We start from the raw sequence: 27,680 nt of genomic DNA, 5'->3' as shown, positions 1-27,680 counted from the left end.
AACTAGGGGCGCCTGGGTGGCTCAGTTGGTTGAGCAACTGCCTTCGGCTCAGGTCATGATGCTGGAGTCCTGGGATCGAGTCCCACATCGGGCTCCCTGCTCAGTGGGGAGTCTGCTTTTCCTCTGACCTCTCCACTCTCACACTCTCTCTCTCTCAAATAAATAAATAAAATAAAATAAAATGAAAAAACCTTAAACTACAATTTCAGCATTTATGAAGGCCATCTCCCTTCCTCCACATACTTTTCTTTTTCCTACAAGCCCTATTACATATTATTATGCATCCTATCATCCTAAAGCCATAATTATGTGATGATACCCTTCGTTCTGGGGGTTAGGGATAGTGCGCTTAATTGTTTTAGCATCAAGGTCCAATAATGGAGGAACATCAAAAAGTATAAGAAAGGGTGTCGCGCTCTCCCTGCCTGCAGAGATGACACAACACCAACACACACACACAGGTCCATGCACAAGCTCTTGTTTATTCCCTGGTCGATCTTTCTCTCTCCCCTGTGGGGGAGTTCCTTTGCCTTATATAGGGCATAACAGCCAATCACAGAGGTGTTCACATGAACAGGAGGTATCTGGGGCTCATAGGCAGCGGTGGCATAGGGTGTTCATGTGACTACGTGTGGCGAGGGCGGATAGTTTTTAGGCTGTCCGTACTGCTCCGGCGCCCTCTTGGGGGCGTGACCCCGACAAAAGGGGATTGAGAAACCAGGCCTGGATTGTTTCACTTCAGATGCTTTTTCCATAAGAATAAAAATATAACTTCTTTAAGCCATATATCTGTTGATAGATGTGCTACATGTAGCCAAGAACATTCCTAACCGACATGGGTTTCTAGCATGCCACATGGTTGCCACAGCCCGTGTAACCTTCATATTGTTTTCAGAACTGCCTCATACCCGGAATAATGCAAGCAAAATGGATTCTAACTATAATCCCCAATATCTCTTTCTTACAGGATATTAACCACAATACACAATGCTGATCCTCCATTCTGGAGTGAATGTGGGACCAGAGTGTCAATATCTTTCTCCTTCAGAAGAGTTCAGTGTCAACTCTCATGATCTGAGCCAAGGCAATGCTACCCCATCTGGAAAAATGACACACTGCCACTTTGTTTCTATTCTATCAAACTTTCCAAGACCATTTTGCATTTCAACAGTCTGTTTTTCCGTCTCACACACACAGAGCTTAAAGTTTTGTTTTGCTTTGTTTTTTTAAGAGTTCATTAATATATTCCAAATAAATGTTTTCAAACTGTTCATCTTAGCTTAATGAGATTAGTTGAGCTAACTTTGATCTCATAGATGAAAATTAGATGTAACAAATATTATTACTTCTTCTAATGAATATGAGATGGAAATCCTAAAAGCCCAGAATTCATAGGTCGTTATAGCAAATACGTGACCTATGACCTCATATTATTTTAACAACATGACTAAACAAGATAGAAATGTAGTAAACAATTTTGTGAACATTTCATAGGGGTATTTAGATAGTCTACAACATATTCTTAAGTATCCAAAACATCTTATTTGATGAAATACCCAAAATATCCTATTTGACTAAACTTAAGCAGGGAAACAATAAATAACATACTTCTTACTAGTTCTTTTTTTTTTCTAATATTGTATTTATTTATTTGACAGAGATCACAAGTAGGCAGAGAGGCAGGCAGAGAGAGAGGGAGAAGCAGGCTCCCTGCTGAGCAGAGATCCCAATGTGGGGCTCGATCCCAGGACCCTGAGATCATGACCTGAGCCGAAGACAGAGGCTTAACCCACTGAGCCACTCAGTGTCTCGTACTTCCTATCAGTTCTTAACACATTTTGTATAGCACTGAATTAGGAGTTCACAAAACATATTCTTCTTTACCACTAACATACATTTACCTTTGGATAAATGACATAAAAAATAAAATAAAATAAAAACAAAAAAAAAAAGCCAGTTTTCTTTTTTAAATTAAGGACTCATACTAGATTGGTAGAGATTCAGTAGAATTACAGGGAATTACTTTCAAAATCAGTGGTATTTTTCTACCTAAGTCAAAGGTGGAGCCCAGAAACCTTCCACATAACTCCCCAGATAATTCTACAATACACATCTTTTGGCAAATCTGTTGGATTTAATCACTTCTGAGGTCTTAGTCAGATACATTAGTTTATGATTCCAAGCTTACCTATGAACAAGGAAGACAGTTTGAGATGCTACTTCATTTCTCCACCCTTAAATATTACAAAATTTTAGTGTCCCTCTCTAAGGGACACAAGAGAGTCAAGGCAAAAGTCTTTACACAGTTGAGTGGCTTCATTACTTTGGATCAAAGAAAGCTGAGTGATTTAGAAAACTAATCTAAGCTTGGTAAAAACACCTCAGGACTGACAGTTACCCAGAAAAATTCAGAGTGGAATAAAATTTTAAGAAGATTCTCTACCAGATTTTAGAAAATACACTCAAGTACTATCCTCTGGCAGATCACTATAATTATTCTTTATACAAAAGGAGAATGAGGTCTGTAGAATTAATCTAATAAATGAGAAGAAAGTTTAAATTTAGAGTTCTTTTGGGAATAGCTTTTCTTACAGCATTGAATCTTTGACACTGAGACCACTTTTCAAGAGGACATTCCAAATCTATTATCCAGAAAACCTGCACATTAAAAGAAATAATTTTCTGTGTTCATATTTATATTTATTTATTCATTGAATATTTTCTTTTGTTAAAATAACAGTAACAAAGACTCTCAAATGACAATATAAATTCAATAATTTTATTGTTCAGTGAAAAAGAAAGCCGTCTCAGATTGTTATCCTGCTATGGAGTCTGAAGAACATTTAGTGTCATGTTTAGTTGAGCTCTAAGGGGAGACTTACTTCAAGTTAGCCAATAAAAAATATTATGTCTGGATAAAAACTTAGGGAATTCTTATAGGATGAGGCTGGCAGTATTATAATTTGTGAAATGCAAAAGGCAGCCTTTCAGTTTATATTCAGTTGTAGGAAGAGAGAAAATGATAAAGAGTCAATAGGGACCTAACACCTACCAAGGGTTCCAGGACCCCCCGCACCAGGAGCACATTCATATTTAATGTACTACATTAAGGGCTCCCAGAGTAAATATTTTCCATTCTCCCTATAGCCATATTCCCCATATGTAGACAAATTAATGAAGGTGTATTCTGGAGCTGTACATAAATATTCAACTAGTGTCTGTATTTATGCCCCAGCTTACAAATAACTAATGGTCGGCTGAGCCAAAATAATCATCTATGCTAGACATGTAGGAAGGATTGCTGATTTCATTTATTATACCACCTGTGAACCTCCTGGGGGAAGGGCAGTCTAGTGAAATATTCTGGTGTGCTGACACAATTTTGTACTTGTTTATGAGGCTACGCCAGCCTATTCCTAATTTCCTGTTGTAATTCTTTGCTTCAAAGGCCAACTCCACACATGGGAAGAATATTTTCTGCAAACAGTCTTCTCACAACTCTGCTATCTACATCTTCAATTGCCTCCCTGGGTCTTCTGGTCCCTTTCATGCTTGTGACAGTCGGGGGGGGGGGGTTAACATTGGGGCCAGAGCAAGACCATCAGTAACGGAAGGTTTAGATCGTTATGTCCATTACTTGATTTTGGTTCTTTCTGAGTACAGGGGAGGGAGAAAAACTTTCTTCCCTAATTCTTGAGCTCCAAATGATGCTGAAACAGTTTTTACTCCAGTGTTTTTCATAGAGAGATCAAGTAGAGACAAACTGATCTTGCTGCCAAGCTCACAACCTCCCTATAAACCTGTTTCTACCCTCAAGCAAAGTATCAATGTAATGTGGACAAGCCTGAAAATATTAGTATTATTCCTTTAGTAGGCAATGACAGCATCATATCCTGGGGGAATTAGCTATTACAGTTTTTAAGACTTCTTATTAAAATGTGCTAATCCCAGCTGGGAAGCTCACTGTTACCAAAACTAGGCAGAACAGGTAGCTGCTTCTGTCATCGTATCTATCAAAGAAAAACTGAAGGACTGCATCTTATTACGACTTTCAGCTTTAAAGTACCTTTGTCGGGCGCCTGGGTGGCTCAGTGGGTTGAGCTACTGCCTTCGGCTCAGGTCATGATCTCAGGGTCCTGGGATCGAGTCCCGCATCGGGCTCTCTGCTCGACAGGGAGCCTGCTTCCTCCTCTCTCTCTCTCTGCCTGCCTCTCTGCCTACTTGTGATCTCTCTCTGTCAAATAAATAAATAAAATTAAAAAAAAAATAAAGTACCTTTGTCATTCAGTAAATGCAATTGTACCATTCATTGGCTCTAAGCCATCTATTTAGTACTAATACTTATAGCTTGACATGTTGATTTTTTAGATGTTTGCTTCACCTTAAAAATCGACAGATATTGAAGAGGTGTGAATTTTTAATACTGAATGTCTAGATTTCCAAAAGATCAGCTAGAATATGCCAGTCCAATGGAATCCATGGCTCAACTAAAGATCAAAGTGAGCAATGAGAGGCTTCATTGACTTTTCCAAAGAAACTGAACAAGCTAAAAAAGCTATCAGACTGAACCAGTTTGAGTAGGAGGAGGGACACGGAATCACTGACATCTGGATGTTCTCACTCAAAACGATTTCTAAAATCTTCTAACTGCTGACAAACTAAAAGTAGATTATTAAACAGTGACTAGTTTCAATGTACACTCATAATTTTTCCATTCCTCATTTGTCAAATAAATTCTGGCATCATAATAAAAAGAAAAAATTTTAATAATACCTGGCCAATGGCTTAAAAGATTTTAGAAAGAAAATGAACATGCAAATAAAAATGACAATTAGAGTCCAGAGGGCACATTTCTTAACTGATAATTTATTTGTTGTGCTTAAATATTGCAAAGGTTTCTGGTATGCACATCCTGTTTTACCACATGTGATCTTGTTTTGCTCACAACAAAGTAATTGTTGTCTGAGCTTTAGAATCAATCTTCTCCTTTTTTTATATATGCCCTGATGATCACATTAAAAGTGTCAATATGAGTACACAGACTAACATTAAGTATATCTCTTCCTGAGTGGATTTTTTTCTTGAAATGTACACATTTTTATCTGTCTTTCACTATGTAAGGTGTACTTCCAAAACCATTCCTTTAAAAAAAAAAAAGAACTTTTTTTGTTTTATCTAATTATCTAATAAATTAATACAACAAGGGAGCTCATTAAATGCAAACGAGGAAGAGGGAAAAGGTGTTGCTAGAACTTAATTAGCAAGATACAAAGATACCAATTAACACCTATAGCTCAGGAAAGAAAAAAAGTTTTTTCATGTGGCACCATCAAAAAATAAAATCACAGCTGGTTACACATATTAAGTGGAGTGCAGATGAATTTTTGTCTTCTGTTGGCATTAGGGCCTTGGGAGTATGGAGAAAAGGAGGAGGGGGAAGCAAGAGAGAAAAATTTCTAGGCTAGCCAAGAAAGCACCATTTTGTTCATCTGAATGCCTTCTGTTCAGGTATTTGGAAGACAATCTGCATTTTGAGGAAAATTTTACACAAAGTCCAAGCCAATACTATTTTATTGTTTTCAATCCTTTGTATAGACATTGTCTCTAAAAACTCACCATAAATTTGTAATTTATCATGATAATTTGTCAATCTTATCATTATTTTCTCAAATCTAATGGCTCTGTGTAAGACATAAATCTTCATTGTTTCCTTAGTTTTACTAGGTATGAACTCAAAAGACGATTTTAAGTTTTCTAATAGACTACAAATAGTGCAAAGCTGTCACACATGGGTGTGACTAGATGAAATGTAACATTTTATAAGGTATCTGTGTAGTACCTAGAGTTTTGCATTTTTCAAGATCACTTCAACTGGGAGCCCACACCCAAGCCCTACTGAATGTATAATTATGGCAGAGGGGTTACGCACCAAGAGTGAGCCCAGAGTGTTTTGGGCAGGTTTCAATGACTGAAAAGAAGTTTGGAAGTAAGAAGTAACCTAAAATAATTTTACGGCAGTCTTTCCTGAGATAATATTTTTAAGCTTTTATTTGGAGGTAATTTCAAGCTTATGGAAGAATTTCAAGAATAGTACAAAGAGTTGCCATACACCCTTCAACTAGATTCACTTATTATTATATCACCTTCATGAGCTGCGTAGGCGCGCACACATGTGGACATGCTCTCACCCAGCATTTGAGAGTAAGTTGCTGACATAAGACCTCTACACCTCTTAATGCTTGGGTGTACATGCCTCAAGAAGAAGGACATTCTTTCTTAGTGACAGTACAGTTACCATTTCGGGAAACACACATTGATAGAATACTTCGATCTACTATCCCTGGTGCAGTTTTGCAAATTGAGCCAATGCTGTCTTTTATACCAGATATTGCATTTGGTTATAAGGTCTGCTGGAGTCTCCTTTAAAGTGGAATGTGTCCTCAGCCTTTTTTTGTCTCTCATGGAATGGACATGTCCTCATCAATAATGTAAATTGTGATTACATTAATTTTGTCTAGTGTAGTCACTGTTTAGATCTATGAGCTCATTTTAAATCTTGATTTATTTTAGCTAATGATCCGAATTACTTTAAACAACAGATTACATATTCAGATGAGTCATGCTATAGATCTCCCATGTGGATCAAACAGGATATATTTCCATGGCTTTAGACTTCTATTGGCAAACCCACACCATCCTAATACCAAAGCTTTAATTCCCATCGAGCTGAACATTTCCAACACTTTTAATGTTTATAAAATTAAAATGTATTCTTGAAATCCTATGGTTTTCAGGTCGGTAAGTTAAACATTTGGATCTTCTGCCTACAACTTGTGTCAGTTTAATATGTGTATCTTATGTCCTGAAAGACTATGTGAATTAAATTACACACTTATCAAAAGACTGACTATATATATAATTTTTTCACTATCAAAAGAGGCTTTCTACTAAGTTATCAACAATAAGGAGATGAAACGTGGCTTATTGCTGGTTGGGAAGATAAAACAGGTACATATAATACAGGGCAGAATAATAAGTGATATAGTAAAAGAGGTGCAAGTAATATATGCCATTATTTAGCCAAATTATTCTTATCATTAAAGATGCAGATCAAAAAAATTAAATATATAAGCAAATAAATAAATAATTCCAAACTCAAATCAAAAATCAAAATGACGCTGATCACCCTTGAAATCATGCTATATTTTGTTTTCTGTATTTCACACTTTCTTCTTAATAGCCAACTTATTGTTTTAATCTGAACCAACCGACTTCTAGTTCTGCTGGAAATTATTCTGATACTTCCTATCACTTATCTCTCAGATTAAAGCCACCATGTCTTTGTTCTTTATATAGTCATGCTTTGTGTTTTCCCCTTCATTCTGCTGAAATACATTCTCAAATTATTTTCTCAAAAATTATATAGTCAATTTACTTAGTGTTTTTAAGTCTACATTATCATTTCTTGTTCTTATACATTAAAATGATAATTTGGCTAAATAAGGAAATCCTAGGATTTTCGTTCACAATTTTTTTAAAGCATTTTGCTTTAAAAAAGCAAACAGAATTTTAAAGTATGCTAGTGGTATCCCAATAATAAGGAAAAAATTAAAACAAACTAAAAAAAAAAAAATCACATTTATTCTTGGATCCAACTGAGAACTAAGAATTCAGGGAAACCAAGCAGCCTAAAACCCAAGGGAGGACAGGCCCTCAGATGAGAGTTGAACATGAAGGTTACCTCATTTGCAGTAGGGGATGGCAGCAAGACCAGACCACCATTGACCCGTTCCGATGACTATGAGAACGTTCTGTGACAGGGCTCCATAGACAGAAAAAGTCTGAAGTAAAGCTGTGCCGGTTTTTATTCCCAGGCCCTAAGAAACTGGCAAATTCTACTTCCTCTCAGAATCCCAGGCTGTCATACCAGTGGTCAAATCTGACTTCCCCTCAGATCTCCACACAGGACAAGCCACACGTAACGCTGTCCACATACCATGAAGCACAGCCGTTCAGCCATCTTTACCAGGGGCCAGGTGTGGGCAAGCAGCCAAGTGGAACCTCACAAAGGACTCCATGTGACAGCTGATGACCACACTGTGACCTCACTTATCACAGAAAGAGAGGGAATCCATTTGAGGATGTCCCAAAATCCTGAACCACAAAATCGTGAGCTATGGTTAAAGGATAACAGTGGCAAGTTGAAAGTTTGTCATGGAGCATTAAATAAGGGGACAGTAAGGCTGATTGGGAGTTTCCTATGTTGTTTCAAATTTTCTTCAAAAATCACATGACACAGGGGTGGCTGGGTGGCTCAGGGGGTTAAGCCCCTGCCTTTGGCTCAGGTCATGATCTCAGGGTCCTGGGATTTAGCCCCACATTGAGCTCTTTGCTCAGCAGGGAGCCTGCTTCCCCCTCTCTCTCTCTCTGTCCACGTCTCTGCCCACTTGAGCTCTCTGTCTGTCAAATAAATAAATATATTTTTTTTAAATCACATGACACAGAATGATACCTGTAAGTTATGAGCTGTGTGATCTGGCACTATGTGACATTCTTTAACCTAAAAATATAAATTTCATAAGTTTTAACTAAATATGAATTTTGAGATATTCTGGGATAATAGCTGATTTGATGAGGAACAATAGCCCAGGGGTGGTTAATTTGTGGGAATTCTAACCAGAAGTGGCAAAAACATGCTACCTACTTTTACATCAGATGAGGTTAAATAACGATAGATCAAACAAAATACTGATTTTCAAAACTGTGGAATCCCTGGAGGTAAAGCACATATATCCTCCCATTCTGAGAACAGTTTTTAGCTTTTAGCAAGTTCTGAAGCCTAGTCCTGGTGACAGTGCCTCAAGACTTAGTTCTGAAATGGCTTCGTTTCTAAATCCTAATTCATTGGTTCTTGTGCAGTTACCTGACCATAAGTGTGACTGAATTGTCTTTCGAATCCTTTGTCCTCTAGCTTGAATAAACATTTTATGTTATGTGCAGTCATGTCCCTGCTTGGTCACACATGTTGCATGCACTGAGGCTGTAAGGAACCAGGCCTCTGATTCCCATCTACCACTACATACAGAAGGCTAACGGGATCATGAACATGACCTAATTATTACAAAGAATATAATGAACTGAAGTCAGGTCACATACAGAGTAGGCTGACAAGCTGCCCCTTTCCTCTGCCTTTTCCTTCCAGGAGGCTGTGACGAAATTACTCGGGGGTCCCCATGTATAGCACCAGCAGCCTGGGCTCTCTTCAGACTGTTCACTCAGTTACTACCAGAAAACACTCCGCTGTTGGTATTGACCAGCTCGCTCTCTGCTTTGGGCAGGGGCGCAAGGAGCCAGCCTGACCAGCGCACTGTCCAACCATTCACCTTCAGTTACGCACACAGTCCTCATGGTCTCTATGCCCCTCTGTGTCTAGGAGCCCCAAATCTCTCTGAGTCCCCACAGGAAAGTCACGATGAAGTTCCTCTGCTCCAGCTCCCACCCGTACTTTGGATGTGGCTTGCTACTCACACCCTAACTTCCATATGCTTGTTGTTTTTTTATGTATTTATGTACAACGAAAAAAGGTTTGGGAAGGTAAGTCAACAAATATGTAATGTCAGTCCGCCATCATGAATTCAAATTTGCATTTAGCAAGTTAGCGTCATTTCCATAAGACTTAGTACATTTCAAAACACCGCAGATACTCAGTCTCTATTACAACGTCCCCCAAATATCTGTTCATTTACTGAATACGCGCGATACCCTAAGTGCTCTGGTGCCTGTCTTCCGTGCACCATCCCCATAATGCTTAGTCCTCTAAAATTTAGATATTCTCATGCGAGGTAGCCCCAATCTACAAGTGAATATGCATCTGAAATTACCAGCACTCTGAGACAGACTCTGTCCGTCCAGGAGCGGTTAAGACGGATGCTGGATGGAGGGCTGAAGGGAGACAGCAGTCCTGGCAGGTGAACAAAGGGAAGAAGGGAGTTGCAGGCGAGAAAGCAGAGACGAAATGGTTTGTCTGGGAGATGAAAGCCTTTTCAGGTGGCTAGAAAACAAGATGTGCGCACAAACACTGCAGCAGAAGAGACTAGAGAAACGAGCATGAATTAGAACAAGCCGAAGGATGCTGGGTTCGATTCCACAGCTAAGGCAGAGCCATGAGGAGGCCAGCTGACGCTGGACACCCAGGTCTGGTGCCCCCCCACATAGGCCCAGCCCCTTCCATCACGAGGCTTGCTCCAACACCCTGAACCCAGGGGCGCTGAGGCCGGGTTGTGTAATTGTCAAGCGATTGACAGAGTGGCTGGAAAAGCAAGGGGCGGCGTAGGGGGTGCGGGAGAAACGTTCGGAAGAACACGGAGAAGGAATGGATCCAATTAAGGGCCTGGCTCCCAAGGAAAGATGCGCGGAGGGCACTGGGGACTAGAAGGACGAGAGAGGATGCGACTGACTGGCTGCAGGTACTGATCTTTCCTAGTCGCGCCGCGGAATTTCCGGGTGTTAAGGAGGTCCCAGGTGTGCCCCGGAGCGTGGGTGGCTGATGGCCCAGAGGGCGGGTTACCGACCGGGAGGAGCTGGGGGAACAGGCGAGGGCGGGGGGGAGGGGGGAAGAAGAGGTGCACGAGGTCGGCGGGATCCCGCGGGGGTCTGCGGCGGCCGCAGCAGAGACTGACCACGCGCCGAGGGTGAGAAATTAACAGTGAAATGAAAGCACAGCGGAGAGAGCATCCTTCGAGCTGCTACGGAAGACGAAGAGGCAGGGAGGTCAGTGAGCAGATTCTGGGTGGGTCGGATGACGACACGTTCTGGAGAAAATACAGATTTGGCACCAAAATGAAAAACAATGATGCAGAAGGAAAACAAAACAAAACAAAAACAGAACAACAACAACAACAACAAAAACAGGGAGATATCATCTCAAAGTTCTCATGGCAGCCGAGTGGAAGAGCTACGAAGGAGATCAGACAGTGGAGAAGGGGGTCTGGAGTCCGGGGAACACTGCGGACTCCATTTAGACCAGTTATGTCTGTGGTTACACACAAACGGATCACATCACCATGACCTGAATTGGATGAAAGTAAGAGCCACATGTGTGCACTTTTTATCTTTTGTTTAGTTTTCAGCTGAAATGACTGGTAGCCAGTCTTTACCTTTCCCCCCAAAATAGAAGCATAAAAGAAAACAATGAAAATCAATTTTTTTGGCCAGGCTTTGTGCAGGCATTGACCTAATACTTGTGGGTACTTCCCGTCATTTAATTTCTAACATCTCTACGCAAACAGATTGTTTACTCACGGTCCAGAATTGGGATTGCTGAATTACATACTCCAGGTTCACCCACGTTGCGGAACGACTCAGGGGTTAGGGAGCATGAGCCACTTGCATATTTGAAAATTCATAAATAACTTTTGATTCCCTCAAAATTGAGCTACTCACAGCCTGTGGTTGACCTGAAACCTTACTAATAATACACATTTTCAATTAACACACATTGTTTGTTATATGTATTTTATACTATATTCTCACAATAAAGGAAGCTAGAGAAAAGAAAATGCCATTAAGGAAACCATAAGGGGGGGGGGCAGGGTGGCTCAGTGTGTTAAAGCCTCTGCCTTCTATTCAGGTCATGATCCCAGGGTCCTGGGATAGAGCCCCGCATTGAGCTCTTTGCTCAGCAGGGAGCCTGCTTCTTCCTCTCTCTCTGCCTGCTTCTCTGCCTACTTGTGATCTCTATCTGTCAAATAAATAAGTAAAATCTTAAAAAGAAAGAAAGAAAGAAAGAAAACCATAAGGGAAATACGTTTATGGTACTCTGCTGTATTTATTGAAAAAAATCCACATATAAGTGGACCTACACAGTTCAAAACTCTATCATTCAAGGGTCACCTGTAAATTTGATTTTAAGCTCCATGATTCAATCTATCTGTCATACACAAAAGAACACGCAATCCCAGAAACTCATAATGTGAATGCTTCAAACTGATTTAACGAACTGTAACTCTTTATAGGATCCCCAAAGTTCAGATTAGCAAGTAAGTGAGGAAGGCGGTAGCTAAGAACGTGGGATTTAGGTAAGTTGCACAGAATCTGGGTCTAACGTTAAACTCTGACATGCCTTGGCTGTGTAATTCCAGTAAAATCACTAAACTTATCTGAGCCTTATGCAAACTAAGGAAAATAAAAATGCTGACCTCATATATCTGTGTGACAAATGAGATCATACCTGTAAATTTCTTAGCACAAAGCTAAATCAAGATCAGCTGTTCGTAATGGCTAATACATTAGGCATACTATTATATTTAGTTATACAATACCTATTTGACTGTAATCTATATGAAATCTTTATCAAACTAAAAATTCCTACTAGTGCACTAAAAAAGAGGTATCTGGGTTACTGTGATTGTAACATCTTGATCTGTACACACCAGACAATGAAAATTTTTGGAGGTCATCTGCTGTTCTTTAATTTTGTGCTGTGAATATTGTAAAACTCCAAGATGCACCTTGAATTGAATATACACCTATTATGCGGCCAAACCTGTTTCAGGTAAAGCAAAATCTGACTGGTGTTTCTTTAAAGTTCTTCAAGACCAACCCGTCACCATCAAAAGGATTAAGTGATTACTAAGAAGAGAAAAGAACTGGATTCCATTAGCGTCAGTATGAAGACTAAACTTCCTGATCAAACCAGGTGACTTTGTGCTTTGGCCTTAACGGTGTTAGTGCAAAGCTGTTACTATAAAAATGGAGACCACATGTAGCTAAAGTTAACGAAGAAAATTTCTGTAAATATCAAAAGCAGAACATGGCTAGAAAGAGACTGCTAGAACCAAATGTGTACGTTCTCTGACTGGAAATGTTATGGGACAGCTAGGACTACTGACATGTCAGGTCTGACAGCACAGTGAGTGAGTGGTGGCCCTCCTCCCCCGAACCCCCATGCGCTTCAATTAGGAACAACCCTCCTCCTATCCCCATGCAGGGGTTAGTCTTGAAGACATAAGGATTCTATAAGGATGCAGTTATTTACAGAAACAAAATAATTCAGCTTGAGTAGAGTGGAACAATAGTACACTATACGAATGGATATTACCATTTTTTAATTAAAAGATGTAGTTTTCTCGCACCTTATCTCTGCTCCCTTCTTCTCATTATCTGCAACAGCCTCTCTCCATACATTCAACTGCATTTACAGACCCTTCTCATGCTATGAAAGAAGCTGAGCTGGCATTGGAGTCCCTGAAGAATGTCCTGGATGTGAGAATGTCATATCTCCCTGTCTTAGTCAGCTGGGGCCCCTGTCCAAAAAGGTCACAGATGGCATAGTTTAAACAACAAAGCATTATTTTTCATATCCCTGGAAGCTGGAAAGTCCAAGATCAAGGTGGTGGTTTTCTGCATTCATGAGGCGAGCCCCCTCCTGCATGCAGATGGAAGCCTTTCTGCTGTGTCCTCATAAGGCTGAAAGAGAGAGAATCTCTCTCATGTTCCTTCTTATGGCCATCACGTGTAGTCTCTCCAAGGGAATGTAACTAAGCACCAAACTGCCCCCAGAGGTCACAAGCAGCATCAAGCCATATGGCCATACAAAGGACAGAGAGCAAGAGGAGGGGCGTCAGCTTTCGTGTTCATAAAAGGTCTAGGTAAGGGTTTTCTAACATCAGGTTTCACCCACCTCCTATGGGCTGAGAGTTGAGGTCCTGTGTGATTGGCTTCCCTTGGAGACATGTTGTGCAACAGGCCCTGAGGGGAAACCATCCCTGCTGAGCCTGTGGGTGAGCTCTTTCAGTAGAGAACGCTTAGCTCTTTTCAAACATGAACCTGCCTAGACATAGATATGTGGGTTCCTGACCAGAAAGAAAGTATGAGGATAAAATCACTTCTATCTATGGTGTGGATTTTTACCCTCTTTGTTTAGTGATATAATCACAAAACAGGTATTTCTGAACTGCAATCACCCTTTGGGTCTTCTTTATTAGGATATAAATGCCAATGGGAAGTAAATGAAGTGCTTCAAAGGGCTGGGACACAGGAGAAGAACAAAGTTTCTGGAACAAAACCGAAGGAGGTGTCTCATCCCCTAATCAATGACCGAGGTCATTTATTAGCTGCGTGACCCCATCATGTCACTGAAATTCTCCAAGACTTTGCTTCCTTCCGTAGCGGGGATTGGGGGAAAACATCAGTATGGTGAGAACTGTTTCAGAGAGTGCATGGGAAAGCACCTTTTCTCCTATGGAACACTGTTCAAAATTGGACTGCCATTTTATTTTGATATTTCCTTTGGGACTGAAGAGGAAAATACAAATTTGTGTCTGTGGGGTTTTTCCCTTCCGTTCTCCACTGGCCACGCTCCGACATACACACTTCCGTCTAATGATGTGTGTTTAATTGGTGCATATGGGCGAGAAGAACGGAAAGATGTTTTCAGCTGATGCCCTCACTTCATGCTGTGAACATGAAAATCCTTAAATACACCCCCAAAAAGTGTACGATGATGGCTTTGGCATTTATACACCATCAGCTGCTCTTCACTCAGATCCTGTCCTTGGCCTCTCTGCCAACTTGCCATCACAGATATTACGATCGCTCACCCACAGGTGCCGCCATACAACACGACTCTCATTGAAACCGGCATTGTAGATGAAAGAGAAACAGCATTAAACGCATGCCTCATACACTGAAACGCATGCGTGTGGATTCTGTTGTCTTCCCTGATAATTCCAATGTCTATGCTGCCCTACTTTTTGGAACGAAGACTAACACTCCGTGCTTTCTCTTGAGAATTCCTTATCACCAGATTAAATCTGCATGGAGAGATTTAAATTCATCTGAAATACTTTCTCTTCTTTGATTTGTTTGTTAAATCATGTGTTTGTTAAATCATCATTTGCGATTTCTAATTTGTAGTACTAATTGCATCTACTTTGAATTCTGTATGAAATCATCTTCATAAAACATTGTGCAATTTACTGTATCATATTTATATGAGATTTCCATCGCCTTTCCTTTTCTGTTTCATATATTTTTAAAATGATTAAACAAATTATAAAAATAATGTTTATTTCTATCCAATAACTCAACATTTATTGGACTTCATTATTAAAATAAATTATTAAAAATATTGAGCTATTTAGTGGATGTTCTTGATACTAATTGTTTAGCTTACATTATTAAAAAAGTATATATTTCTTTCTAACAATTTACATTGTCTTTGCTATGAGCCCAGCATTTTTTCATGTATTTTACAGTAGCTCAAAGAAACCCTATGATACAGGGACTATTATTATTTGCATTTCATAAATGAAGAAACTGAGACCCAGAAAGTGGAGCTAAGTTGCTCCATTTCACATCACTAGGATTTTTTTCAGACCCAGGATGGAAATTTACACAGTTTGTCTCTACACTTCATGTTTTTAAGAAATAGGTCCGTGGTTCTCAAACCACAAGAATCATCTCAAGCACTTTTTAAAACTTAGAACATCTTCTCTGAGTCCCATCCTCAGAAATTCAGAGGTTCAAGGTGGAACTCAAAAACTTGTGTTTCCAACAAGTTCATAGATGATACCGATGCTACTGACCCAGGACCACACTCTGAGACCAACTAACTACCTGATGCAGACTCTCTTAGGAGGATAACCAAAGATACCAAGACACGAACCCACAAACACTAAAACTATATTTTGTTTAAGAAGAGATAAAATTTCATCAACCAACATATCATAGGTAATACTAATACTTAGCCTTAGGTGAAAGCATCTTTCAATAGAGATTAGAGTCAAATGGCTTTGCATTTCAATTCTTTGACAGTCATGGTATTATGACAGTGAACAAATATGTATCTTCATAAAACTCCAATTTCCCCAATTGTAACAGGGACATAACATTGGCCTTGCTGAGTTTCTATGTGGACTGAGTATATATGTGTACAGCATTTACCATAAGAACTTGGTAGCTGTAAGTTAGAAGCCATTTTCCTTCTCAGGTTATTCTAACCTAATAAAAAATCAGAAATTATTTAAATTCATCAATCATGTACTATGAAGAACAAGGAGAAACAGCATAAAGAAGAGGGATTGGCGTGTTGGAACACACACACACACACACACACACACACACACTGACAAACCTTCTGTTTGATTCAATTGGAAATTAAATTGATTTTGTAACAAAAGTAAAAAATTTCCTGCCTAGTTTTTTTTGTTTTGTTTTTTATTTGTTTTGTTTTGTTTTGTTTACTAAGAGCTTGGGTGAAGTGATAAAGGATCATTATATTCTCCTGAAATAGTTCCCTACCAATAGGAACTCAGTAAGCACTTTAAACTATGGGACATGCTTATAAAGAATAGGATACTCATTGTTAAAGATAAATGTCATGTCTCACCTCACTGAATTCATCAATACTTCGTTACATAACATTCTCTAACCACATGTAAATTTGAATAGTTTTCCTCTTCTTCTGATCTCTAAAACCTGTTACCCATCTCTATATTCTATTTTCTTTATTACAAGTTAGGGGGCCATGTTGTAAGCTTCTTCTTCATTAAATTTAATGTTGGACCAAAATAGTGTGAGGAAAAAAAAAAATGTGGAGTCAATGATTTGGCTGCCATCCAAGCACAACCTGAGTGACATTGTCCATTTCCAGGGCACTTTTGATAATAGTGAAGAACACTGTCATGTTAAAACCAATTGGAAGCATTTGATTTTCTTTGATTCCATGCTAAACATCTTGGCCAATGACTGAGAACTAGGAGAATAAAATGCACATGTAAGACCTTGTAAAATGGAAATGTTAATATTTGCATGAAAGAGTTGACTTCCAAAGAAGAGGTTAAACTAATCCATTGTATTAGAAGGCAGAATAATAATCATCTTTGGGATGGGGCATGAGAGGGATACAGTAATATTCTCGTATTATCTTACTTTTGTTGGCATCCTAGTTACATGGCTATGTTTACTTACAGTCCATAGAAATTTGATGGTTTATGAATTATGCTGTTTTCTGTGTATATGTTAGCTTTCAATAAAATTTTACTTTAAAAAATGAAGGAAGTTCCTAAGCTCAGGGTATTTTCCTATGCTGCTATATTCCTTGTTTTTATATCAGGCTAGGAAGAAGGCTGAGTCACAAAAAATATTTATTCACCCCTAAAAATTTTATTTTTGGTCTGCCATTCAAAGAAGCATCAAAAAGACAACTTTTCTTGAACAAGGTATTTTTTTTTTTATTTCATGGTCTGTGTAAATACACATTTCAAAAGATTGTAAACTGATTCTTATTTTATGGTAGCTCTCGGTTTCCATTTCTTTATACAAGTCAAAAATCATCTCTAAATAAAAATCAGTGACCTGAATTCAGAGGCATGATCCAGGACAAGCCCATCTAGTGCTGGAAAGATAAAAATCACCATCTACTAGATTTATTTATCTTGTTACTATGCTCCAACAGCATCATTTCGTTTCTAAAGACTTTAGAATAATTTGTTTTCTCTAAACCAATTTGTATCATGTCAAAGTGAAATTGCAGTTTTACAACCACCTGGGGGAACGAACGATCCCTTTCCATAAATAAAAAAGTGATCTGCATAAATATGTACTAAGATATCCCTATAGACTTTAGGAATTTTGTATATGAGGAGAAGAGGTGTGAATGGAAACAATTAAAAGAAATATGTGAGGCAAGTTACAACCTTCACTACACTTGCCATATTCTAATTGTCTAATAAATTAATATCAATGCTGCGAGCAGATTTGTACAAATATTCGTTTGGGATTAGAGCCAGCTTATTCAGATAAACCCATATCTTCCAACGGAGCTGGATGTTCCACAGCAGACCTGTAGGAGAAAAGTCCTTCCACAAATAAGAAAAACGTGGTATTCGGAAAATCCAAGATATTGAATTTGAAAATTCAGAGTTATCTTGCATTAAACTGCTCATCAAAGGGTATTTTTACACTAATCAGCCCTAACTGTGTTTCGTCCTTCCCCGCACTGCATTCACGTTAAGCAGACAGATAGGCGATAGATAAAGCAGGGATGAAAGCCTCCCCATTGACAAGCTGTCAGAGGACAGGGAAAACTCGGTCTCAGATGAGAGGGAACCAAAAAAATACTTTTTGAAATAAACGTCTTCATTAATCCCTTTCCAAAAATGGATGGTGTCGAACGCTTAAAGCCTGAATCAAGTGAAAAGCTACGCCCGCAGCATCTTTCGTCCGTGAGATGTTCTGCGGCACCGTCCGCCTCCTCGACCGTTCCAGGCTGTCAGGGATTGCCTGATGACGACACGGAATCAGGAACCTGAACTTGGGTGTAATTATACAATCACCTCGAGCAAATGTAGCCTCAATTAGCAATCACGGGCATTGCATCACAGTAGAGAGGTTTGATTGTGAGTTTTAAAGACTTCAACAACTGGTCTCTCCCTCCAGTGACAGGCTCTGGAAGCACATCTCTCTCCCAGATCTTTCAGGAACATTCTACCCATTTTGTCACAGGCACCACATTTTTTTTTTTTTTTTGTACCTGTATGCTACTTCTACTTGTTCTACTAAAATACTTTTTATTCCCCCTTCTCCAAAACACTGACTCTCTTCTTTCCTCTGGAAAATCTCCCCAGTTAGCCTTTCTCCTGGCAAACACAAGTAGAAAAGGAGATGACTCTTTATGTGATTTTAAGCAAAAGAAGTTTTCCAGAAATGTTACCATTTGATGCCTGATGTCTTAATTCCAATTCTTCAAGAGAAGCTTTATCAGTTCTGAGCATTTGGACTTACTAGTACTAATCATTTATTAAGCTACATGGGCTGTAACTAGGTTCAGCTAAACAAAGAAAACAAAACAAGCTTCCTGCCTTTACGTTCATCACAGCCTAAAGCGGGAACCAGACCTGTGAACCAGTAATTGAAATGAGAATATCTTAAAAATGTAAGAATCAATAGGGAGGGGCACAGTTAGTTGGACAACTGACTCTTGGTTTGGGCTCAGGTCATGATCTCAGGGTCCTGAGACGGAGCCCTGCACGGGGCTCGCTGCTCAGTGTTGCGTGTGCTTGTCCCTCACCTCCCCGCCCTGCTCCTCCCCTCACCCACACTCCCTCCCTCTCTCTCAAATAAATAAATAAATAAATAAAATCATTAAAAAAAATCAATAGGGAACCAATGAGAGAGCAATGCATCTTGAGAGAGTGCGGGATATAGTGGGGATTTCACAAAAGAAAAAAATTCTTGAACTTTATATGTGAAATCAGAATTCAGAAGGAAATGAGGCAGGAGGTGGCTTTTCTAGGCAGGAAAAAAAATAAAAAAATAAAGGCAGCAGCATTTAGTTGTGGGGTTGGGACAAGCACACTTGGCTCAGAGCACTGCAGCAGCTCAGACTCACCGGGGATTTGGGAGAGCGTGAGGACAGGCAGCATGAGCTGGAAGCAGACCCTACCCACTCTGTGTGGTTGCCCAGGATCTGGTGAGCGGTGGGCCACACCGGAGGGCACTACGGCAAGAGAGTGAAGGGTGTGGGAGAAGTCTCAGTGGGAGAGAGGACAAGAGAGATGCCGCCCGCTCTTACCTCCATTCCTCTAAGCTCTGCCACGGAGGCGTACCCCTAGTGGGCGGGCTCAGCAGGAGTTGGGGACAACCAGTCCTTCAGGTAGGAAAATTATGAGTTCTTTCACCAGAGATCTGGTACTAGGGCTTTTGTTTTCGCATTCCATATGATTAAGCCTTTATCATGACCCAAGTTATGATACACAACTGTCCATCTCTATGTACTAAGATAGAGTTCATCTCTATCTACTACAGTAGAGCTTAGTGCTTTGTCTCATTACATTTTCCAGAATGGAGTGTTTCCTTGCACCTCCGAATCTTCTCAGAGACCAGAGTAAAGTAAACAGCTCGGCTGATTCCCTGCATGCAGTCGTGCATCTAACCAGTATTCATGGAACATCTACTGTATGCCAGGTCCCTTTTTAGGCTCTGCCAGTAGAGCAGTGGACAAAATAAGTAGACATCCTTGTTGTCATGGAGTAGCCGCTGTACCTGGGGGCACAGGCAATAAGCAAAACGTGTAAGTGAGGTTGGGATCCATGCTGAGAGATAAACAGATCAGGGACAGGAGACAGGATGTGTGTTTGTGGACGTGTCATTGAAGATAGGTGGCAAGAGGGCACCTGACTGGCTCAGTCAGTAGAGCGAGTGACTCCTGATCTCTGGGTAGTGAGTCTGAGGCAAACACTGGGCACTGAGATTACTTTAACAACAACAACAACAAAATAGGTGGCAGGGCAGGTTTTACTGAGAAGGCAACATTTGAATAAAGACCTAAGGACGACGAGAAAAACTCATGAGGATCTGTAGACAGCAGCGTGGGGTGAGCACCGTGCCAAGGCCCCAGCTCTCAAGGCACAGCTGGAGGCTTATGGACAAGACAAAGGGCTGTGGAGGGGAAAGTGATCAGAACCGACAGGAACGAAGGCAAGTCTGTCTTTCTAGCTTCTCTCTCGACTATCCCTTCAGAGATTTAGTTGTTGCACTCCCTTGGCCGTAACCATGTCTACAGGCTTGGTGAGTTCAGAGAAAACAACATTTCAGAAGCATTCCAACTTCCAAGTTCCAAAAGGAACAGAGTGAGGACCATGGGTAATTAGAGTGTATACATAAATTTTAAGTCCCCCTTTGCTCCTTTGAACCAACAATATCATTTTTTTTCTTGTTTAGCTTTTTTTTTTTTTTTAATTTTATTTATTTATTTGACAGAGAGATCACAAGTAGGCAGAGAGGGAGGAAGGAGGAAGCAGCCTTCGCGCTGAGCAGAGAGCCCAATGCGGGCCTCGACCCCAGGACCCTGGGATCATGACCTGAGCCGAAGGCAGAGGCTTAACCCACTGAGCCACCCAGGTGCCATCTTGTTTAGTTTTAATTCACATAAGAAATACTTATACAGTCATTATCAGTGCAAGCGGATTTATGATTGGTGGGAAAGAGGAAGGTCGATGAGTAAGAAACTCAGAAAAAGAAGAAACCCTGGAGGTGACCAGTGAGGTTCGTCTTCTTGAGTTTTCTTTCTTAGAAGTGTTGTGCCTGATAAGCAGACTCTTTCACATTCAAATTATAAATAGAAACCTATTCATCAACATGCTTATTGTGTTTCCCTTGTTTATCAAATATCTCCGAAATTCTTTAGAATAGCAAACAGATTTGATTTTCTCTGGCCTTTCCTAAAGCATTGGACTTTGAATTCTTCATTTAAGGTTGTAGACTTTAAAAAACATCTGACCAAATGATTTAATGGTTGAAACAGCTTCTGGGCATCAAGAAAGCTCATATTTATTCTAGAGTGCAGTCATCGAGATTTTCCGAGAGTGATCTGATTATCAATGATACTTCAATAGATTATCTAAATTCTTACTGTATTTTTAACTTTCCATTTATTGTTGCAAATTTGTTAAAGTGTAACAGAGAGGGATGATACATTCAGTGCCACAGGTCTTTCTCTTTAAATATACAACTTATATCCAGGTAATGAAATTTGGGATTCATTGGTATTATATGGGCATAATATAATGTGGTATTGGTACCTCTTCATGTACATAGACATCTAGTAAAAATGTAGTAAATGCCAAATTGTTTCTATGCTACATGTAAGTTTTCAAAGAAAATTTAGAAAAATATTAGGCCCAGTTTTATACCTTTACAAGGACATATATTTTTGAAAATCAAACTAAATTCTTAATAGTAAAAACTTCCAATTAAAAAAAATCTAACCTTTTACAAATGATATTTTCTTAAGTTGTACCTAAACCTTTGCCAAATGTCACCTAAAATTATTTTCTTATGTAATGGAAGGAAAAAACAATAGTACATAATTCATTCACTTTCAGCAAGTTCAATTTATAACCTTTTATCTTACATCCATATCCAGAAAACTCCCACAGAAAGGTAAAAGATTTTAGCACACACCTAATGTGAGAATTGCCTCCACAGTCACCATTGGCTTTGGTCATCATAGAAATGCCTTTATTTGTCACTGTGTTCTAGCATGACTGTGTAGATGTGACTAAAATATGTAATGCATTCTTTTCCAAGCAATTAATTCTTTTTTCAGTTAGTGTAGGCATAGTCTATTAGGCAATTAACTGTGGTTAGCTCAATTATAGAAAATATAATTCATCTGGTTTAGAAACTTAACTGACAAGGCGAGCGAACTTTGGCTAACCTCAGTGGGATCGAAATGGAAAGTAACAAGACCAAAAGACCCTGTCATGTTAGAAGAGGATTCCACATGGTAACAACCCTAAGGGTACACAAATGGGTTGTGAAGTGTTTTGCATTTTAGTATAGTTTAGTTTGCAAAAATAATTTTTAAAAGTAGACCAAGAACTGTAAAGTTTTTCTTTTGGAGGAAACAAAAAATTACACATACTTAAATATTATAGGGTGGTTACCAAAATCTCTACCTAATGGTCCCTATGCCACTGCAGATTCTAGAATGGTGTCTATTTACTTTAAAGTTTGATGAAAACATTTCACTCTTCATTTTTATTTAAAGAATTCACCCCACCATATTGAAGGGGAAAGCAAAATTTAATTTCTAAAATGTACTCTTTGCATAAAGATAATTAAATGTCTATCAAGTGACACTAATGAAAGACAGAAAAACTAAATTATTTTGAGGGTTTCAAAAAATTCTTTGAAGCATAATTTTGTTTTTATATCAGTGCAAAAAAAATAGCTTAAAATTCTCTTTGTAACATTTAAAGTAAATTTAGAGGAAAGAATGATTCATAAAAAATAACAAATATCGGGACGCCTGGTGGCTCAGTTGGTCGGGCAGCTGCCTTCGGCTCAGGTCATGATCCCAGCGTACTAGGATCGAGTCCCACATCGGGCTCCTTGCTCGGCAGGGAGCCTGCTTCTCCCTCTGCCTCTGCCTGCCATTCTGTCTGCCTGTGCTCGCTCTCTCCCCCTCTCTCTCTCTGATAAATAAATAAAATCTTAAAAAAAAAATAACAAATATCACAGTAGCACTTACCAGTTTACAAAATAATTTTCACAATTAGTGTCATTTAATGTTTATAATACTCAACATCTCTAAGAATTTCAAAGATGGTCAAAACTAATATCAAACAGATTTGGGGGTAGAGGTTATGTCTCCAATACTCTTTTTCTTAGATTACATTTCAGACAATTCTGACTATATAAAATAGTCTTGGTAAGTATCTGAAGAAAGAATCAGAAATCATGCACCAGATCTAAGACAAGGATGTTAGGGGATATTGGTGGGAAGTGGGGTATGGATATTTGAGAAGACAGTCATCTGGGAACGAGATGCTTCTCTATTTTGAGGTAAAACAGAATTCCTCTTTCAGACTAAACATGTATTCTCTGCATTCCCATCTCCAGTATTCCTCACAGTGTTCGACCATATTACACAGTCAGAATGCTAGGCAAAAATGGGCAACTTGGTGAATTTAAATGTAGGATTACCATATTAATTAAAGACTTAAGTGTGAGACCTGAAATCATAAAACTCCTAAAAGAAAACACAGGCAGTAATCTCTTAGACATCGCCCTTAGCAACATATTTATGGATATGTCTCCTCAGACAAAGGAAACAAAAGCAAAAATAAATTATTGGTCCATTTTTATGAAAATAATACATCCAAATAAAGCTTTTGCACAGCAAAGGAAACCATCAACCAAAAACAAAACCCAGTGAATGGAAGAAGACATTTGCAAATGATATATCCAATAAGGGGTTAATATCCAAAATGTATAAAGAACTCATACAACCCAACACCAAAAAAACCAATCTGATTAAAAAAATGGGCAAAAAACCCCAATAGATATTTTTGCAAAGAAGACATACAGATGTCCACAAGACACATGAAAAGATGGTCAACATCACTACTATTAGGGAAATGCAAATCAATAGCACAGTGAGATATCACCTCACACCAGTCAGAACGCCTAATGTTGAAGATGATAGTATAGGCAAGGATGTGGAAAAGGGAACTCTCATCACTGTTGGTGGAAACGTAAACAGGGTAGCTTCTGTAAAAACTATGGCAGTTCCTCAAAAAAAAAAAAAAAAGAAAAGAAAAAAAGAAAAAACATATGATCTGGTAATTCTACTACTGGGTATATACCTGAGGAAAATAAAAACATTAATTTGAAAGGATATATATGCACCTCTGTTTATTGCAGCATTATTTACAATAGCCAAGATACGGAAGAAATCCATGTGTCCAACAACAGGTGAACAGTGGTGGAATAGATACATACTGGAATAGTACTCAGCCCTAAAAAAGAATGAGATCTTGCATTTTCTACAACATGAATGTACCTAGAGGGTATTATGCTAAGCAAAATAAATTAGAAAAGGGTAAATACCATATGATTTCACTTATATGTGGAATCTAAAAAAAACAAAAACAAAAACAAAAACCAGAATCTTAAAAACAGAGAAAACATGGTGGTTGTCAAATGGGAGATGGGTGGAGGGGTGGGAAAGATAGATAAAGAGAATTAAATGTATGCGTGCGTGCGTGTGTGTGTGTGTGTGTGTGTGTATGTGTATGTGTGTATAATCAAATATATTTGAATAGTGGCAAAATATTCATATGCATAACATTTATTAGAATTGTATAACATGTTTTCAAACTTGAATTTCCTTGTATTAGGTCTTCAAATATTTACTATGTCTTCAAATATTTACTGTAAGTTATACTTTCCATGTATCATACTTATATTATTTTTCCTTTATACTTCTTGTGACATCTTAGATATAATCAACTGCCTAAGCTGACTTGTCCCTTAGCCAGTGGGTTTTGACTGTAAAGATTTCCTATGACCAGTGAAATTCTAACTGATTAAAGATACACTTCTTCCTTCTCTTTCTTAACTTCTATTTATTGCCTCTGAGAAATCTGTAAGACAAATATAAAATGACTTAACTGGGTTTTAAAAAGATGTGAATTTAAGACTCATACACTCAGGTTACAAATTATGCAACAGAAAAATCAAGAGCAGTTTGGTAGAAAGAATTCAAAACACATTAGTGAAAAGAGTCAGAGGTAATGTCAAGATATCTAAATAGAAAATCAAACTAGAGGGTTCCCTGGGTGTCTCAGGCTGTTGAGTGTCCAAATATTGATTTCAGCTCAGGTCATGATCTCTGGGTGGTGAGACTGAACCCCAAGTTGTCCCTGTACACTCAGTGGGAAGTCTGCTTGAGATTTTCTCTCTCCCTCTGGCTATCCCTCCCACTCACACACACACTCTCCCAATCAATCAATCAATGTTTAAACGGGAAAAAAAAAATAGAAAGAAAGAAAAGAAAATCAAAATAGACAAATAACCATAATGTGGAAAGAGAAATGTGCCATGGAAATTTTAGGTTAATTGAGACTTCTATCTGGTTTTTATCTTGAAATTCATTTTCCTTATTGACAGATAAAACAATGAATTAAGAGTATATAAAATATAAATTCCTTCTAAATATAAAGTGAGGGATACCTGGGTGGCTCAGTCATTAAGCATCTGCCTTCAGCTAAGATCATGATCCCAGGGTCCTGGGATCCAGCCCCACATCGGGCTTACTGCTCAGTGGGAAGCCTGCTTCTCCCTCTCTCTCTGCCTGCTTGTGTTCCCTCTCTTGCTGTGTCTCTCTCTGTCAAATAAATACATAAAATCTTAAAAATAAAAGATAAATATAAAGTTAGATAATATATTGACATTCATAATATTGCCCACTGTCTTTGACTGTGGATGTTAAAATTATATAAATAATAAATATATAGCTCTATATTTTCTATTGCTTTTATTATGGACCAATAAATATAAAAATGATATCTGAAGAGATTATAGCCTTCAAAAACAGCAAATGATAATTTCCTCTTCCTATAAATTGACATATTCCAATGAAAAGTCCCTCTTTGTTAAAAGCTTACATTTCTGAGATAATAAAATGCAATTAGTGTCATGTGGAGGAAATAACATCCGTAATAGTCACTTGACCTCTGCATCTAAGAATTTTTATGCCTTCAAACACACTCTGATTTTTTTGCTTTTCTTTGTTTATGTACAAAGTTAATCATGAAGAGAATAAAATGGTTTGTGCTTTAAGAAAAGCTAAAAACAGGGGTGCCTGGGTTGCTCAGTGGGTTGGACCTCTGTCTTTGGCTCAGGTCATGGTCCCAGGGTTCTGGGATTGAGTCCCACAGTGGGCTTTCTGCTTAGCAGGGATCCTGCTTCCTCCTCTCTCTCTCTGCCTGTCGTCCCTGCCTACTTGTGATCTCTGTTTGTCAAAGAAATAAATAAAATCTTAAAAAAAAAAAAAAAGATAAGAAAAGCTAAGGACAGAAAGGAACCCATATTTTTCAGCTATCTTCCTTGTCCTTAGCACTATATCAAAGCTAGGACGTTAGTTCAGCTAGGTATCAAAAAAAGGAATAGACTGCAATCAGCAATGGCTCTTTTATATAATCACAGCAACTGTGACACAGCCAGACCTCACTATAGGTAGAGCAAGTTACATGCTTATATAGTTCATTATCCTTCATAATTTTTAGTGTGAACAGGAACAGCCCTTTTTGGGTTATCTATTGTTACATAACCAAATAACCCTAAAACTTAGTGATTTAAAACAAACAATAATTTTATTATATCTCAGGGGCCTCTGTGGGCCCAGAACTAGAAAGGATCTTGGCTTGGTGGTTACAGCTCAAAGTCTTTTATGTGACACGTTTCAGCGGTAGCTGGAATCAGGTAGGCTCGGCAGAAGGGAGCAGGAAAGGGCTGATGGAGAACCTTTATGTCATGATATAATCTCAGGGCCTGTCCATCTGGACAAGTTTGTACTTCTTCAAAACAGTAGCCCCAAGATAGTCAGAGTGTTTATATGATGAGTAAAGGCCTCCAAGAGCAAGTATTCTAGTGACCACAGCAGACAATCCATCACCTTTCATGATCTAAACTCATAGTCAACTGTTTGCAAGAAAGCCACAAACTTGCCCATACTGAAGATGATGGCAATTGAGCTCTACCTTTTGATGGGAGACTGTCAAAGTTCCAAAAGAGCATGTGGTACAGAAGACATTATGGCAGCAACCTTTGGCTAAAGCAACCAACCACCAATCATGACTTCTCCTTCCCAAATCTTCACTCTTCTGATCCTTCCCACATATTCATTCCTAGAAATAGATCTTGCATGGTGTTGGCAATTATTAAATAGAACTTGAAATACAAAGAACTTTCAATAAAGAAATAAATAGTCAAATACAGTCATCTATCTCATTTATGGTAATCTTGCACTGATGAGTATTCCTTTGTACTGCAATTCTCTTTCTGTCCTCTTCTCCTCTCTCTAATCTTCTCCTTTCTCTCCTGTAAGTGCTCGCTCACTCTCTCTCTCTCTCTCTCTCTCCTGCTTGCATGCATACACAGAGCTCCTTAAGGAGGGATTATGCTTTGTCTAATATCCAGTTGGTAATGTCAATTTCTATATGAATATGTGAATGAATGAATGAATTAATTAATTAATGAATGAGTGAAGTAATCCATTCCCAGGAATAAGAAATGTTTTAAAGTATATATTAATTCTCTATTTCTTTACCAATTGTTACAATCTTAGAAGTTTTAAACAAGATATATGAGTCACAAGTCCACCTACA

Source organism: Mustela erminea, chromosome 15, assembly GCF_009829155.1.
Source record: "Mustela erminea isolate mMusErm1 chromosome 15, mMusErm1.Pri, whole genome shotgun sequence".
Lineage (NCBI taxonomy): Eukaryota > Metazoa > Chordata > Mammalia > Carnivora > Mustelidae > Mustela > Mustela erminea.
The sequence above is the reverse complement of the archived record's forward strand: the minus strand, read 5'-3'. Positions refer to the sequence as shown.